At 44.8% G+C, this 18,467-nt stretch overlaps 1 long non-coding RNA gene across 1 annotated transcript; it reads right to left on the bottom strand.

Annotated features, from left to right (window-relative positions):
* Positions 1 to 248: 248 nt before the first annotated feature.
* Positions 249 to 18,293, bottom strand: LOC147110790 (uncharacterized). Its single transcript, XR_015079988.1, has 2 exons — positions 15,916 to 18,293; positions 249 to 6,671 (listed from the first exon to the last, which is right to left on the bottom strand). It is a non-coding gene; the product is annotated as an uncharacterized LOC147110790 (long non-coding RNA).
* Between the last annotated feature and the right edge of the window lie 174 nt (positions 18,294 to 18,467).

Raw genomic sequence — 18,467 nt, 5'->3', positions numbered from 1 at the left:
CTGGGTTATTGTCTCCTTCAGTCACAGGGTGCTGGGTTATTTTCCTTCGCCTGTGTTTGGACTCTTCGCTCCATTGAGTAGCGAATGAGCACTGTCAGAGTTACATTGCTAGACTCGTGGAGATGCATAAAAGATTTACAAATGGCATCGATTTGAATAAACACATCCAGGGAATGGATGTGATGGGTTTGTTTTTGTCGTGAGCAAAGATTAAAAAGCGACACACACAATATTAATGCACACTGAAGGAAATTAGGACACGGTGTCATGTTTTGGTAAAATTATGTAACACTGCATTACACCCAGGCTGATGAATGATACATTTACACAATGTCTTCTACAGGAAGAATATATAGTTACATCACAAGGGAACTTACAATCACTTGAAAAAGTAACAAATATAGATAACACCAAATCTTGAGAGCTTTTTAACACGTCAATTTATATTTGCTGCACACTTAATTTAAAAGAAATGGTTTGTTAATGCCAGCGAGACCCGTTTAACCTCTAGAACCACTGATTTCTGCAAGCTTTCTTTAGCATTTCCCTTATTTGCCTGGCTCAGGAAAGAGAATGAATCTCCCAATAAACTGGTATTCTCAAAATTGAAAATCAAAATCAAATAGCATGTGTGTTATGGCTAATGTCCCGCAGATAGAAAAGTTCAACAGTCCAGCTACCATTCCTGCTCTTGGGTTCTGAATGCATTTTTTCCTACAACAATGACTGGCTCACCGATGCTTTCAATCATATTAACTAATCATTGCCTTCATATATATTTCTGTATAATAGTGGTTAATTCACCAAAGCACACAGAGATATAATAATCAACCATTAAGATGCTCCAGAGAGAGTGCATGCAGACCAGAAGCGGCAGAGATAGATAGTGAGCAATAATGTTGGTCCTGCTATTTCACATTATTCTTAAGAAGACTACCCATCTTTTCCAAAATGTGGTAATGATAAAATATCTGTACATCATAAATAAAATAAAATATAATCTAAAAGAGGCCGTTATTTCAGTGAAGTTCCAAGAATGTGTGCAGAATAGCCCATTAATTAAAGATTTCTCAATCATCACAGGTATCAAAAAAATCCCTTAACATAATTTTCAAACACCTGGTACTGAATGGTAATGGATCCTAAAGTTATTTTATTCATCTAGTACTCTTACAGATCACTCTAACTTCCCTAAGGCTTGCCTTACATAGAATTTACAACACAGAAACAGGTCCAATCCGGTGTTTATGCTCCATACGAGCCTCCTCCCACCTTACTTCACCTCATCCTATCAAAATAACCTTTTAATTCCTTTCTCCCTCATGTACTTATCTAGCGTCCCCTTAAATGCCTTAATTCTTTTCTTCAAATAAAATACGTCCTTCATATATTACTAGGATACGCCTGAGATGCTAACAGTGAGAATCCCAAGGGCAACACCCCCTGAAAGAGGCTTGTGACGTTGGTAATGCCAATTACTTTCAATGCTGGGTCCTGTGAACCTCTCCTCTGACTGTGTACAAAAGACACTTTCCTTGTGGACACCATCAATTCTTTTCCCAGAAGATACGTGGAGAAGGACAACAATCAGCATGGTGGGAAATATCTTCTGAGCAATAATCAGAGCATAACTGTATACAATACCTTTCAGTCCAAAGCACAGATATATGTATGGTTTGTGGAGGATACTTACTCTTTGAAATGAACATAGGAACAGGAGGCCTAGAAATTGGGGAATGCTGGAAACCTGCCGGTAACATTGGCGGCCAAGGATAACGGCCACCGGCCGAGAGAGCACAAGCAATACCGACATTTTGGTACTGCCTGCTCATTAACATCAGCGTGGCAGTGATTTACTAGGGCAACGCGCTCTTTGCAGCGCTAATCTCAGAAGGAGGCCAAAGGTCGCTTGTCTCCTGCTCGCAGTGTTGGGGAACAGGGAAGAAAGGAAAGACCCGAACAGTTGCTGTACGTGCTCCAAAAATATTAGCTGCCACCCGATGCTCATAGATTTTTGTTTGTTTATGACATGAATGCAGATAAAGGAGATTTTATCACAGATCATCTTCAATCATTGCAACGGAGTTCACCCATTGATTTACTGACCCACAAACACTGTAGGCCTCCTGGAAAGCTGCCAGAAAATGCAACCACTCCCCCACAGATGGGCAAAATATGAAGTTTAAAAGAAGAACCTTGACAAAGGAGGCGCTTGAAATTCTGGCGTCCATCCTAAGTCCTGCCAGACTCCTCGTGGCCGTTAACGCTGCTGAAAGACCATTTAGCGGCAGAAAATACAGTCGTGATTTAACACGGGTGGCAATGTGAGCGGGGAACTCCAAAATGGATGAGTCGGCGTCAACTCGTTGTTGCACGCCGATTGACGTCACGCTCCAACTCATTAAAATACTATCGCCAATGGCAGGCAACGGCAATGCTGATGACCTGCCGAAAATGGCGGCCACCAGCTGGTGGAAGCGTGCCGGCCCCCATTTATTTGCTATTTCATGGTGCTAGCAGGTGGCGCAAGCCACCCAAATTTCTAGGCCATAGTCTTTGTTTTTTAATACATTCACGGGATGTGGGCGTTGCTGGCAAGGCCATCCCTAATTGTCATTGAGAAGGTGGTGAGCCGCCTTCTTGAACCGCTGCAGTCCCTGTGGTGCATGTACTCCCACAGTGCTGTTAGGTAGGAAGTTCCAGGATTCTGACCCAGCGATGATGAAGGATCGGCGATATACTTCTAAGTCAGGATGGTGTGTGACTTGGAGGTGGTGGTGTTCCCATGCGCCTGCTGCCCTTGTCCTTCTCGATGGAAGAGCTAGCGGGTTTGGGAGGTTCTGTTGAAGATTCACTCACGGGATGTGGGCGTCGCTATTCACATGTCACAGCAGTACAGGAGGGTGAAGAGTGTCGGCAACACGGTTTCTTTTAGTGAACCATAACATTACTTATTTCAAAAAAGGATGGCATTGGGGCTTTGGCTTGGGCGGTATACCAGGATGGACACTCACAGTGTGTAAAATCCACATAGTAATGAAGAGACTTGTCACAAATGAGACTGAGGTATTTATGAAATGATTTTGAGCAATTAGATTAACGACACCAGCAGGGTTTGTCAACTGATGCATGTTACCATTCCAGCGCATCGCTCCCGAGTCAACTTAGTGAAGACATTCAGCGTGGCAGAAGTTAATTTAGTTTAGCTATTAAAGGTTCAAAATGGTGACACACGCCATATTGCAGCACGCTGTTGAATGGAATACAGTTTTTCCACTGGCACATTCACAAACACTATTAATGGTGCACCACAGGAGGCTCTCCCAGTAACTGCGGCATTCTTCCCTGTACCTGCACTGTTTTAATACGTTTTAAAGAGGTTTCATTTCTTTATGCGCTGAAAAGTTCAAAAGAAAATATTTTCAAGGCTTCAAAAATGATTTGCATGTTAATTTCCAAACTGGGTTTGGATGCTGTAATATAGATTTATGGGTCAGCAGTTCAAGAGGACAGGCTGTTCCACACTGCTCTCATCCTTTTTAACTTGCTGTGCTTAAGTATCTCAAAGTCACAAGAGGCAAGTAATTTTAAAACATCCTCCGACCATTGATAAAACACACCCTGTGTGAACAGAGTTGCGACTTAACAACAATATTACATTTAACTTCCCCAGCCCGTTACTTTGCCTTTAATTTCCCCAGCCCCAGTTACTTTGCCTTTAATTTCCCCAGCCCCAGTTACTTTGCCTTTAATTTCCCCAGCCCGTTACTTTGCCTTTAATTTCCCCAGCCTCAGTTACTTTGCCTTTAATTTCCCCAGCCCCAGTTACTTTGCCTTTAATTTCCCCAGCCCCAGTTACTTTGCCTTTAATTTCCCCAGCCCCAGTTACTTTGCCGCCTTCTCCTGGATTGTGCTGGAAGTTCCCAACACCCGGCAGCTCTCCAATCCCTCACTGTGGAAAAGTTCCATGTGTAAGCCCAGAAAGAGAGGGATCAATTTTAACAAGTGGCAGTGGGTCAGGCTTAAGTCAATGGAAAGGAAAATTGGCCAGGTGTCAATGGGCTGGGTTGTTAAAAAAAATTAGGCCTGTGAAACCATTCCTCAACAAGTAGTTAACACCTTCAAGAGAGGATGGCTACTAGCAAAGAAAATAGAAAAATAGTCTCACCGCTGGGTATTCGGTTGCCCTATAATAACCGATAACCGGGTGGGGGGAGACCAGAACTAGGCGTCATAAATATAAGTCACCAGTTAATCCAATAGGGAATTCAGGAGAAAGTTCTTTACCCAGAGAGTGGTGAGAATGTGGAACTCGCTACCACAGGGAGTGGTTGAGGTGAATAGTATAGATGCATTTAAGGGGAAGCTGGATAAACACATGCGGAAGAAAGGAATAGAAGGATACACTGATAGGGTGAGATGAAGAGGGGTGGGAGGAGAGAAGCTGTGTAACACTGGCGGCACACTATGTTACAGCTTGCCATGAACAGAGGGACAACCAGTAAACTAAGACAAGAGTATATATAAACAAGGCGAATGTATATTTATAAACTCAGGGATATACCTGTTTATACACTGTATGAATGGAACCGCGTTTATGTGTTCAACCATAAATGTATTTTGATGCTTTGGCAACATAAGATGTACCTTATCATGCCAATAAAGCGATTTGTATTGTATTGTATTGGGGGGAGGCTCCGGTGGAGCATAAACACCGGCATGGACCAGTTGGGCCGAATGGCCTGTTTCTGTGCTGTACATTCTATGTAAACATGAATATAACATTAGTGTATATATCTATGCAATCTCTCACTGTAACATTCAGTCGTTAGTGGACTTGTCCAGTGTCCTTATTTATACAGCTGGATAGATGCAGGGCCTGATTTTTTTGTGATTTTATCCACAAAACTGGAAATCTTGATACTGCACAGTCTGCCCAGGTTTGCCAAAAAGTGCTTTTTCCGTGAGACCATCCCATCTTAATCTAATCGACACTCCCATCATCACGCCAGCAGCTGGCAACTCATTTTTATAGGCAATCGTGCTCAGGTTCAATCAAATAGTTAAAGCTGGAGCCGGTTCTCAATTACATTCAGGTATGGTCTAAGAAGCCGTGGGATCATCTGTTTTAACAAACACTTTCTTTGTTAAAGCAGTAATCAGACAGCATAAATTGGAAATGAATAGTTGAGGCAGTACGAATTGCTTCATTGCAAGATGCATTATGCCATTTTTCAAATCTGTGGTATAAAACAATGGGCGGCCAGGAGCAGGATACAACTTTAGCCAACCTATCATGGGCTATTAGGTTGCCTTTGTGTGTCAGATAAACTGTATAACCATTGGGTTCCCATTGTAAATGGCACTGGATTTAATTAGGAGCATTGGATGTTGTTTCTAGAAGTTGAATATGCCTAGATTCAAAGAGGTCCATACCTGGTTCAGTTTTGCATTTTGCCCATCCCTGGTAACATTAACCAAGTTAATTTAAAAAAACCCAATTAATAATGAACCTCAGAATTTTCAATGTTGGTGGATGGTCGATGTTACATAGAAATACATAAAATGTACAATGCAGGAACAGGCCATTCGGCCCAACTGGTCCATGCCAATGTTTATGCTCCACATGAGCCTCCTCCCACCCCTCTTCATCTCACCCCCTCAGTTGCAAAGGTAAAAAGGTAGTTTAATGGTTTTAGCTAAAACACTGCCAGGTTGAACACGTAGCAACATCCAAAGTTGGTGCACCATTGTACCATAATAAGCATAATTGACACAAGAACCATCCAGCATAACACTGCAACCAATACTACTGACACTCATGTAAACTGAATACACTACACGTGCATTTAGAATGCTGCCTTAACCTAAAGCAAATAATACAGGACAACTCATCATGTATTCAATCTGGTTTAAAGAGCTGCCAATGATCAACCCCAGCCAACTGTTCAGCACAGACCCTGGTTGTACCCACCTCTCTACAACAGGACCCGTTCCTATCGCTCAATCCGTATCAGTGGGTTTGTGAAGTTCAGGGTCAAGTTATGCTTGCACGAATTGTCCCATAATACATTAGGCAGCATGATGATGTTAACAGCGCCACTGCAAGATGCATTATCGGACACTCTGGATTGATGCTTTATTGGGCCTTCAATCCTGAAAACAGACCAGATTACAGATGTACTGCAGTCCGATCAACACGACAGTGGAAACCAACATATTGTGCTGGTTTCGGACATTTCAGCGTCACACAGTTTGAGGTAACTGCACTACATTTTTGATACTGGATTTCAAACAAAGTGAGAGCCATTTTGTTGCCAAAAGTGCAGTATAACTGGGATAACAGTTAACATAGAAACTTTACAAGAGCATTCTACTTTACTTAATAAAGGGACTAGTCTCAGATCGATCTGGGAAAGAAGATCAGTAGTTGCCCAAACTGATAACAACACCAAACAGAAGATACAACATTATGGTATAATCTGTCAGCAGTTAACAACACTTCCATTCAGTTCTTGTTGTTCATTGATTATTAAACTGCTTCTAGAATTAGCACTAGCAGTTCCATCCTGGTTAGTCAATTTCAGTGGCGTGTTATCAGGTGCCATGGGAACAGGATTATGTGACGGTTCCATAGAGTTTGCTCTGATTGTAATGTGGTCCCAGCCACCCTTTAAAAAGATAAGAATTTCATAAGTTATTTTAATGAAAGACAGTGTGTAATTTAAACTTAAATTACAAGTAGTTAAGGATCATTAATGTTGTTTTTTTTGCTGGCGATTTTAAAACTGGGATTTTCAAGGGTTTTATATAGAATCTTACAGCACCGAAGGAGGCCATTCGGCTCATCGTGCCTGTGCCGGCTCTTTGAAAGGCCTACCCAAATAGTCCCACTCCCCTGCCCCTTCCCCACAGTCCTGCAAATTTCTCCTTTTCAAGTATTTATTCAATTCCCTTTTGAAAGTTACTATTGAATCTGCTTCCACCACCCTTTAAAACTATTTTTTTGAGAGCTTGATTTTGAGTGTCAAAAACTGGGTTGTGGGGGGGGGGGGGGGGGATCAGGAAGAAAAGGCCCAGCCCCATCCAAAAAAATTCAGGTAAATCTGGGGGAAATTTTTTTTAAATGGCATTTATTGGTAACAATGCTAAAATTCAACAAAACAAAGAATGGGACTAAGGAATGGCACCCATTTCTATGAGGCTCAATTGCAGTTCTGAAAGTTCTACCAAGCACATTCTTGCAGCACGACTTACAGCAGTGGTTCGGTTCTCAACCTCTCTGGTTGAAGGACTCCTTTTCAAATGGATTAGTAATCACAGACCCCCCCCCCCGCAATCTAAATTATACTATATAACACTCATAATATGAAAGCGCTGCATGTAAAAAGAGTGGTGGTGTGGAGATGCCGGTGTTGGACTGGGGTGGACAAATGTAAGAAGTCACACAACACCAGGTTATAGTCCAACAGTTTTATTTGAAATCACAAGCATTCGGAGCGCTGCTCCTTCGTCAGGTGAAGTGGAGAGATGCCTATAGACGCAGATTACATAGTCAGAGAATAATGCCAGATGATTACAGGTAATCTTTCTAACTGCCATTTATCACACCTTGGCAGTGAGATAATCACAGCAATCAAAGGTGTGAATGGTGTCCAAACAGGTCAGTCAGGAAAACATTACATCAAAGAACAATGAGGTGGGGTCACAAGGGGTAAAATGTTGCAGATGCTGGGGTCTGTATGATAAACAAAAAACATTTTCTTTGCTGGAAATCACAGCAGGTCCGGCTGCATCTGTGTAGAGAGAACAAGCCAACGACGACTCGAGTCTGGATGACCCTACGTCAGGTGGGGTTACGTGTAGTGTGACATGAACCCAAGATCCCGGTTGAGGCCGTCCTCGTGAGTGCGGAGCTTGGCTATCAGTTTCTGCTCTACGATTTTGCGTTGTCGTGTGACTCGAAGGCCGCCTTGGAGAATGCTTACCCGAAGATCGGAGGCTGAATGTCCTTGACTGCTGAAGTGTTCCCCGACTGGGAGGGAACACTCCTGCCTGGCGATTGTTGCGCGGTGTCCGTTCATCCGTTGTCGCAGTGTCTGCATGGTCTCGCCCATGTACCATGCTCCGGGGCATCCTTTCCTGCAACGTATGAGGTAGACAACGTTGGCCGAGTCACATGAGTATGTACCATGTACCTGGTGGGTGGTGTCCTCACGTGTGATGATGGTATCTGTGTTGATGATCTGGCATGTCTTGCAGAGGTTGCCGTGGCAGGCTTGTGTGGTGTCGTGGTCGCTGCTCTCCTGAAAGCTGGGTAATTTGCTGCGAATGATGGTCTGTTTGAGGTTAGGCGGCTGTTTAAAGGCGAGTGGTGGAGGCGTGGGGATGGCCTTAGCGAGGTGTTTGTCGTCATCGATGACATGTTGAAGGCTGCGAAGAACACGGTGTAGTTTCTCCGCTCCGGATGAACGGACACCGCGCAACAATCGCCAGGCAGGAGTGTTCCCTCCCAGTCGGGGAACACTTCAGCAGTCAAGGACATTCAGCCTCCGATCTTCGGGTAAGCATTCTCCAAGGCTGCCTTCGAGACACACGACAACGCAAAATTGTAGAGCAGAAACTGATAGCCAAGTTCCGCACTCACGAGGACGGCCTCAACCGGGATCTTGGGTTCATGTCACGCTACACGTAACCCACCTGACGTAGGGTCATCCAGACTCGAGTCGTCGTTGGCTTGTTCTCTCTACACAGATGTGGCCGGACCTGCTGTGATTTCCAGCAAAGAAAATGTTTTTTGTTTTTCATACAGACCCCAGCATCTGCAACATTTTACCCCTTGTGACCCCACCTCATTGTTCTTTGATGTAATGTTTTCCTGACTGACCTGTTTGGACACCATTCACACCTTTGATTGCTGTGATTATCTCTCTGCCGAGGTGTGATAAATGGCAGTTAGAAAGATTACCTGTAATCATCTGGCATTATTCTCTGACTATATAATCTGCGTCTATAGGCATCTCTCCACTTCACCTGACGAAGGAGCAGCGCTCCTAAAGCTTGTGATTTCAAATAAAACTGTTGGACTATAACCTGGTGTTGTGTGACTTCTTACATTTGTAAAGAGAGTGTTTTACTAATGCTTTTAAGAAAACAGGTATTTACTTACAGAAATCAGTGAGATGGGTGTGCCTGTTTCTCACTGCAGAGTCTGTATTATTGGTGTGATGTTTGACAATGACACTCATAAATGATTGCTGGATACTTTATCCAATCAACGCTCTCCAACGATTGGTCTGTCGCCAATCGGAAAAAGGGGCGGGATCATTTTATGGATAAAAAAATGAGTTTGTATATTACAATAATTAAACATTAATTATAGATAGATGCACTGCAGAGTTGTTTCCATTGGTTAAAACCCAAGCCTAGTTTTTAAAGTAGGATTCTATCCCTCTCCATAAACCCGAAGTCGTATGATTGACGCGTCAAAGAACCAATAAATGGTTGGGGCGAGGTTATTATTAATGTTAATGACATTTAATTTATCAGTATTGATGAAGTGGTCTTCGGTTAGAAACCTTTTTATTCCAATATGTTTCATATGAAACTTGTGACGGAGGCGGTTAAGTTCGCAGACCCCCTGGAAAGTCTCTACAGACCCCGGGGGGTCCGCGGACCCCGCTTTGAGAAACACTGAACTAGAGCAAGAGGCAAAATCACAAAACTATAACCACACGAAGGTGCCTTTTTTTTTTACAGTATCGGCGGCAGAAACCATGAATCTTAAAATGTGGCTTATTTTACACCAGAATACAGTACGTCCGACATCTGAAATTGACCTGATTTATTCGTGCCGGTCGCACCTGTACTTTACATTCTGAATGTCGAATTTAATTTGGTCCCTTCATTAATTTTATTTAATGCAAAGCATCCTTTTGTTTTGTGCAGATATTGGAGCCCAGTGATGTGCGTGCTTTGCATCGGTGCTGTCCGCACGTTGGCCCAGTAATTCCGTTCCAAACGCGTGAGTACGGTCGGGGTACTCACGCGTCTGGCCGGAGGAAATGCCGGTTTTCAGCATGCACAGCGCATGCGGAGAAAACTGGCATTTCCTGTCCTCTGAACGAAGGGGTTCAGAGGCACAGCGCGTGCGACTGCACAGGCAGCACGTGCGCAGTGAACTTCGTCGATTTCATTCATGGATTCAGTGAGGGTAAGTCCTTGCAACTTACACATGAAAAAAGCATGTGTAAAGTTGCTCCAGAGGCTGCGGAGGAAGATATATTTTATCGTGGAGCTTCTGAAAGGCAATATTTTTGTTTGGGAAAGGGAGGAAAGTTATTTTAAGAAATTATGAGGTAAGTTTTAAAGTTTAATTTTTTTTTTTTTTAAACGGGTTTTCAGTACTGTAGGTAGAAGGAGCAATTGTGGCTGTGTGAATTGAATTTGCTGTGTTTAATGTGAAAATGACTGTTCTAAAATATATTCTTTTAAGTAATTATGTATGTATGTCCGTATATATTCCTTTACATGTATGTATATATTCCTTTACTTATGTGTATGAATGTATGTATTTAATTATGATTTTCCAATAAGTTACTTTCTCTGAAAGTCATAATTAAATACATACATTCATACACATAAGTAAAGGAATATATACATATACGCAAAGGAATATATACAGACATACACACATAATTACTTAAAAGAATATATTACTGATGAAAAGTTTCTTTCTTAAAAATGTTGGAGTCATTTTCACATTAATAAACACAGCAAATTCAATTCACACAGCCACAATTGCTCCTTCTACCTACAGTACTGAAAACCCGTTTTAAAAAAACAAAAATAAACTTTAAAACTTACCTCAGCATTTCTTAAAATAACTTTCTTCCCTTTCCCAAACAAAAATATTGCCTTTCAGAAGCTCCACGATAAAAAATATCTTCCTCCGCAGCCTCTGGAGCAACTGTACTCATGCTTTTTTCATGTGTAAGTTGTAAGGACTTAACCTCACTGAAAGCATGAATGAAACCGGCGAATTTTACTGTGCACGCGCTGCCTGTGCAGTCGCACGCGTTCTGCCTCTGAACCCCTTCGTTCAGAGGACAGGAAATGCCGGTTTTCCCCGCATGCGCTGTGCATGCTGAAAACCGGCATTTCCTCCGGCCAGACGCGTGAGTACACGCGCGTTTGGAAGGGAATTACTGGGCCAACATTTTACATGTCAATAAAATGAAAAATTTTAAAATTGCACGATTTGCCCCCTCACATCTGCGACTGAGGGTCCAAGGAGGTGCATTGCGCAAGAGGTCATCGTCGTACGTATCCTCACACTGTTCCCTTTCGGGAACTGTATGAAGTGGTGGAAGGATTTCTGGCCACGTTAACGCTCCTTCCGTGACCATAACCATCTTCATACCAGCCATTAGGGTGGTTAGTCCTATGGCGCGAGGGTTTTACGGGCTCCCACAACCCATCCGAGGGGGGGGGCCACCCACACCCGCGGACGCAAGTATCCCGCTGGATGTCCACCCAGAATTTATAGTTGGAGCTCCAACTCCACTTGCCGGGACTGGCTGGAGCGGGGTTCGAAACTCTACTCCTTCTGGCCCAGCGGCGGGGATGCTTACCGCTACACAAAAGGCCCACTCCGCGCAAAAGATGACACCCTTACGTTTCCTGCACCTTTTCCCTCCCCGTGACTGGAGCCCTATGCTGCCACTTGAAAGACCAAGCTATCATCTGTCCTTTTTGCGGCGCCTTGGACTTCTCATTACCAATGATGAGCAGGCGCTGCGCCTCCACCTCATTGAGGAGATTGCTGAGGTCATCATCAGTTCAATTGTGAGTTCTTTTAATGCCGTGAATTGTGCTCATTCCAGCCATTTCACGTTGCTAATCTGAGTGGGCCTTTGGCGTAGCGGTAGCATCCCCGCCGCTGGGCCACACGGCGTAGGGTTTCTAACCCCGCTCCCAGACAGTCCCGGCAAGTGGAGTCAGAGCTCCGGCTCTAAATTCTGGGTAGACATCCAGTGGGATATTTGCGTCCGTGGGTGTGGGTGGCCCCCCCCCCTCGTATAGGTTGTGGGAGCCCGTAAAACCCTCCCGCCATAGGACTAACCACCCTAATGGCTGGTACAAAGATGGTTACGGTCACGGAAGGAGCGTTAATCACGGCCAGAAATCCTTCCACCACTTCATACAGTTCCCCAAAGGTCACAGTGTGAAGACACGTACGACGACGACGTTGCTAATTAAATAAATGGAATGAAAAAAATGCTTTCAGGGCTTTTAAAAGTCTTGAAATCGCTTTAATTCTGTTTAAAACTACTTCAGATTCTTCAAAATAATTTAAACGTTTTTAAAAGTTACCAAAAGCTTCTTAAAAATACAAAAAACCTATTTAAAATGCTGCTCTACATGTAAAAATGCTTTGCAGCTTGTGAGAAGCATTGGGGGCGTGTCCTTTTAAAATGAGACCTCAAGGGGCGTGTCTCACTTGCACTGCGCGCTCCAGGCTTCGCGCTGGCTGCACTCCTGGGCGGCGTGACATCAGACGCTGCCCGGGAGTCAACATTTTAAAACAGGAATTCCAGGCGTCCCTGAAGCTCAACGGCCGGCACGTTGCGTAAGTGCAGATCGGGGGCTTGCACGCGCGGCAAGCCCCCGACCCGAATTTCTGCCCCGTTATGTACAACACACATTGGGGCAGAAATTCGGGTCGGGGGCTTGCCGCGCGTGCAAGCCCCCGATCTGCACTTACGCAACGTGCCGGCCGTTGAGCTTCAGGGACGCCTGGAATTCCTGTTTTAAAATGTTGACTCCCAGGCAGCGTCTGATGTCACGCCGCCCAGGAGTGCAGCCAGCGCGAAGCCTGGAGCGCGCAGTGCAAGTGAGACACGCCCCTTGAGGTCTCATTTTAAAAGGACACGCCCCCAATGTTTCTCACAAGCTGCAAAGCATTTTTACATGTAGAGCAGCATTTTAAATAGGTTTTTGGTATTTTTAAGAAGCTTTTGGTAACTTTTATAAACTTTTAAAAACGTTTAAAACTACTTCAGATTCTTCAAAATAATGTAAACAGAATTAAAGCGATTTCAAGACTTTTAAAAGCCCTGAAAGCATTTTTTTCATTCCATTTATTTAATTAGCAACGTCGTCGTCGTACGTGTCTTCACACTGTTCCCTTTGGGGAACTGTATGAAGTGGTGGAAGGATTTCTGGCCGTGATTAACGTTCCTTCCGTGACCGTAACCATCTTTGTACCAGCCATTAGGGTGGTTAGTCCTATGGCGGGAGGGTTTTACGGGCTCCCACAACCTATACGAGGGGGGGGGGCCACCCACACCCACGGACGCAAATATCCCACTGGATGTCTACCCAGAATTTAGAGCCGGAGCTCCGACTCCACTTGCCGGGACTGTCTGGGAGCGGGGTTAGAAACCCTACGCCGTGTGGCCCAGCGGCGGGGATGCTACCGCTACGCCAAAGGCCCACTCAGATTAGCAACGTGAAATGGCTGGACAGAGCACAATTCACAGCATTAAAAGAACTCACAATTGAACTGATGATGACCTCAGCAATCTCCTCAATGAGGTGGAGGCGCAGCGCCTGCTCATCATTGGTAATGAGAAGTCCAAGGCGCCGCAAAAAGGACAGATGATAGCTTGGTCTTTCAAGTGGCAGCATAGGGCTCCAGTCACGGGGAGGGAAAAGGCGCAGGAAACGTAAGGGTGTCACCTTTGGCGCGGAGTGGGCCTTTTGCGTAGCGGTAAGCATCCCCGCCGCTGGGCCAGAAGGAGTAGGGTTTCGAGCCCCGCTCCAGACAGTCCCGGCAAGTGGAGTCGGAGCTCCAACTATAAATTCTGGGTGGACATCCAACGGGATACTTGCGTCCGCGGGTGTGGGTGGCCCCCCTCCCCCTTGGATGGGTTGTGGGAGCCCGTAAAACCCTCACGCCATAGGACTAACCACCCTAATGGCTGGTATGAAGATGGTTATGGTCACGGAAGGAGCGTTAACGTGGCCAGAAATCCTTCCACCACTTCATACAGTTCCCGAAAGGGAACAGTGTGAGGATACGTACGACGATGACCTCTTGCGCAATGCACCTCCTTGGACCCTCAGTCGCAGATGCGAGGGGGCAAATCGCGCAATTGTTAAATTTTTCATTTTATTGACATGTAAAATGTTGGCCCAGTAATTCTGTTTCAAACGCGTGAGTACGGTCAGGGTGCTCATGCATCTGGCCGGAGGAAATGCCGGTTTTCAGCATGCACAGCGCATGCGGGGAAAACCGGCATTTCCTGTCCTCTGAACGAAGGGGTTCAGAGGCAGAACGCGTGCGACTGCACAGGCAGCGCGTGCACAGTAAAATTCGCCGGTTTCATTCATGCTTTCAGTGAGGTTAAGTCCTTACAACTTACACATGAAAAAAGCATGAGTACAGTTGCTCCAGAGGCTGCGGAGGAAGATATATTTTATCGTGGAGCTTCTGAAAGGCAATATTTTTGTTTGGGAAAGGGAGGAAAGTTATTTTAAGAAATGCTGAGGTAAGTTTTAAAGTTTATTTTTGTTTTTTAAAACGGGCTTTCAGTACTGTAGGTAGAAGGAGCAATTGTGGCTGTGTGAATTGAATTTGCCATGTTTATTAAATGTGAAAATGACTCCAACATTTTTAAGAAAGAAACTTTTCATCAGTAATATATTCTTTTAAGTAATTATGTATGTATGTCTGTATATATTCCTTTGCGTATATGTATGTATATATTCCTTTACTTATGTGTATGAATGTACGTATTTAATTATGACTTTCAGAGAAAGTAACTTATTGGAAAATCATAATTAAATACATACATTCATACACATAAGTAAAGGAATATATACATATACGTAAAGGAATATATACAGACATACATACATAATTACTTAAAAGAATATATTACTGATGAACAGTTTCTTTCTTAAAAATGTTGGAAATGTTACATTACTCATTTTAGGACAGTCATTTTCACATTTAATAAACACAGCAAATTCAATTCACACAGCCACAATTGCTCCTTCTACCTACAGTACTGAAAACACGTTTAAAAAAAAAATTAAACTTTAAAACTTACCTCATCATTTCTTAAAATAACTTTCCTCCCTTTCCCAAACAAAAATATTGCCTTTCAGAAGCTCCACGATAAAATAGATCTTCCTCCGCAGCCTCTGGAGCAACTTTACTCATGCTTTTTTCATGTGTAAGTTGTCAGGACTTAACCTCACTGAATCCATGAATGAAATCGACGAAGTTCACTGCGCACGCGCTGCCTGTGCAGTCGCACGCGCTGTGCCTCTGAACCCCTTCGTTCAGAGGACAGGAAATGCCGGTTTTCCCCGCATGCGCTGTGCATGCTGAAAACCGGCATTTCCTCCGGCCAGACGCGTGAGTACCCCGACCGTACTCACGCGTTTGGAACGGAATTACTGGGCCAATAGCCTTAGGGGTGTGATGTGCGTGTGGCGCTGGTTCCGACTTTAGTTAGGAAATTGATGGGAAATTTCGGGCGGGGAGGGGGGGGCAAATTCGGGAGGAATCGGTTTTTAGCCAATCTACCATTTGAAATAAAAAACAGGAATTTATTGTGAAAAATGGGTCAAGAAACTATTTTAACGTTCCTTACATGTAGCTTATAGAAGTGACTTCTTTAATAGATCGCAGCTTCTTAGACTACTGAAAAAATTAAAATAAATTAAAATTAACACCTTCAAACGCTTGAGCCATACAATATTATTCTGGACTGGATAACAGAAACTTGTGCATATAATTATACACCACATTAAAAGGAAATGCCCCAGTTAAATGCATCATTTATGACGATTATATATAAGCATTACTACTCCCATGACAATTATATCTTGTGAACTTACTCCAATGCCATAGTCCCAACTGCTACCTATGGGTTCACGTGGCTGGACACCCATCCGATGACACACTGTCCCACAGCTCAAGCTGTGACTGCCTTGAACTTTATCTGCGACTATCCAAACCTGTATCAAAGGCAATGAATTGTACATTTATTGTTGGTCTACCTGACCTGAATCAACTTTGTCAGCAGTGCTTCAGTAGTATAACCACAATAACTTGCATTTATGTAGCGCCTTTAACGTAGTAAAATGTACCAATGCGCTTCACAGGAGCAATTAACAAACAAAATTTGACACCAGTCCACATAAGGAGATAGTAGGACAAGAGTTTGGTCAAATAAATAGGTTTTAAGGAGCATCTTAAAGGAGGAAAGAGAGGCAGAGAGGTTTAGGGAGGGAATTCCAGAGCTTAGGGTCTCGGCAGCTGAAGGCACAGCCACCAATGATTGAGCGATCAAAATCAGACATGCACAAGAGGGAAGAAATGGAGGAGCGCAGAGATCTCGGAGGGTTGTAGGAGGTTACAGTGATGAGGGATTTGAAAACAAGGTTGAGAATTTTAAAATTGAGACCAAGCTGGACCGGGAGCCAATGTATATTGTGTTAACAGAAAAGTTCAGTACAATTCTGTATACTTGTTTTCATATTTTTCTGTTCGAGGTTTGTAGATAGATGTTGGGTGAGGTTCCATTCATTGATGCCGCAAATGCATAAGCAGAATTTGAATATTCATTAACATCGGATTTTAATTCTATGCAACATTGTTGGCAGATTTAGAAAGATCTGACTGCACTGAATAATATCACAAATCCTCACGTTAATACCACAGATCTCATTTCTCAACATCAGTAACGTCAAGCTGTACACCTGAGAATTGAAACATTATTTGCATCATATACATATTCTTTAAGCTAGTCATTGAAAACCCTTTTTTTCATTTTTTCTGAGAATGACATTTATCTTGTGAAGTCACTGCATTTTTTTATTACCTGATCCTTATACCTCTTTAAATTTGTTCCCTGTTATTTTTTGGACTGAGAGGGCATGAGGCCAGGAAGGGCATTGTCAATACTGCTCTAGAATTACAAGCACGTTCATAGTGCAGGTCAACATGGCCTCTGATTTTAAATCCCTTTCATTCACTGCCTCCCTAAAACGTCCAGATGAGATTCACGAAGGGAGAGTTATTTACTCTGGGAATTTATTCACTGGAACAGAGGAGGAGGAGGAGGAAGAGGAAGGGGTGGGGGGGGATTTGATAGTGTTCCTTTAAGATTTTCATGCATCTGAAGAATTTGGGTCCAGGAATGTTCTTCTGTAGGGTGCAGGACGTCGAAAGAAAGCTTACCGTTCCGAAACGGTCGTAAGCGTATTTACGTTTCGGCCGGACAAAAATCGCGCCCGCGGTATCCGAAAAACGTTCAACATTCCGCTCATTAGCATCTCATTATCCGCTCATTAGCGATAGAGTGACCTCGAGGTCGACCAATCGTACGCCGGGTTCCTGGCGCGTGTGGCCAGGCCCTCCTACGGTCGAGTGACGGGACGATTGACCAATCCTACGCTTTGGTGACCTGATGGTCGACCAATCGGTGCGTGTGTGGGCGGCCTTATCGTTCTGAACCGAGGTGAGTCGCCGCCATCTTGCTTCCAAACTTTTCCTTTCTTTTTCCCGCTTTCTGCGTCTTTAAAAAAAAGTTGCTTTTAAAACACATATTGTTTTTAAAAAAAGTTAATTACTTTCTAAATCTTTTATCTAATCTCATTAATTTTCCTACCTTTCCCCGTTTTTCCAGGTAGGCCTCGAAGCCTCGGCCTCTCCTCCACACCCACGCCCGAGCTAGGCACCTCCCGGCCCTAGTCAACAAGCGGCCCCCGATCGCCGCCATCTTTGTGAAGGCTGGAGGGGCGGGCCTCAGCCGAGCACCGCTACCTTAGTAAAGGGTGCGCGCACAGCAGGAGCAGCTGAGACGCGGCGTCTCTCTCTGTTCCCCGCTCGGCTCGGGCGGGGGGGGCGGGGCTCTCGGGAGTGCGGGTCTCGGGCGGCGCTTGGAGAGCGGGAAGGGTTACCCCAGCAACCGGGCCCGCCGGCCGTCTCTCACAGCCGCAATCGGCGCTCTTCAAGCCAGCTCGGGAGGGCGGGGCCATGTCAGTGCGTGGGGCGGCACGGAGCTCCGTGGAGCCATCGCCGGCGCTGGGCTCGGGTGTTTGTGGCCTGCGGCCGAACAGCGGCTGCGGACCTCGAGCTGACCGGGGCGCTGGACTCGGCTGGGCCATGTCTTTGCGGGTGTTTGCCTCTGCCAACGGCATCAGGGTGACGGCCGAGGCCGCCAAAAGCGTCCAAGGGAACGCGTTCATCCAGGTGCCGAGGCCCGGGCCCCGGGGCGGAAAGAGGATTGCAGTGGGGGATGAGGGCTCAAACAGGGGAGAGGGAGAGAGGAGGGGAGGAGAGAGAGGGAGGGAGGAGGGGGAGAGGGAAGAAGGGGGTAGGGAGGTGGTGAGAGGGAGGAGGAGGGGGGAAGAGGGAGGGTAGGAGGAGGGGGAGGAGGTAGGGA

The sequence above is a fragment of the Somniosus microcephalus genome, chromosome 11 (genome assembly GCF_052327205.1).
Source record: "Somniosus microcephalus isolate GS21.2 chromosome 11, FLI_Smic_1.0, whole genome shotgun sequence".
Classification (NCBI taxonomy): Eukaryota; Metazoa; Chordata; class Chondrichthyes; order Squaliformes; family Somniosidae; genus Somniosus; species Somniosus microcephalus.
The sequence above is the reverse complement of the archived record's forward strand: the minus strand, read 5'-3'. Positions and strand labels throughout refer to the sequence as shown.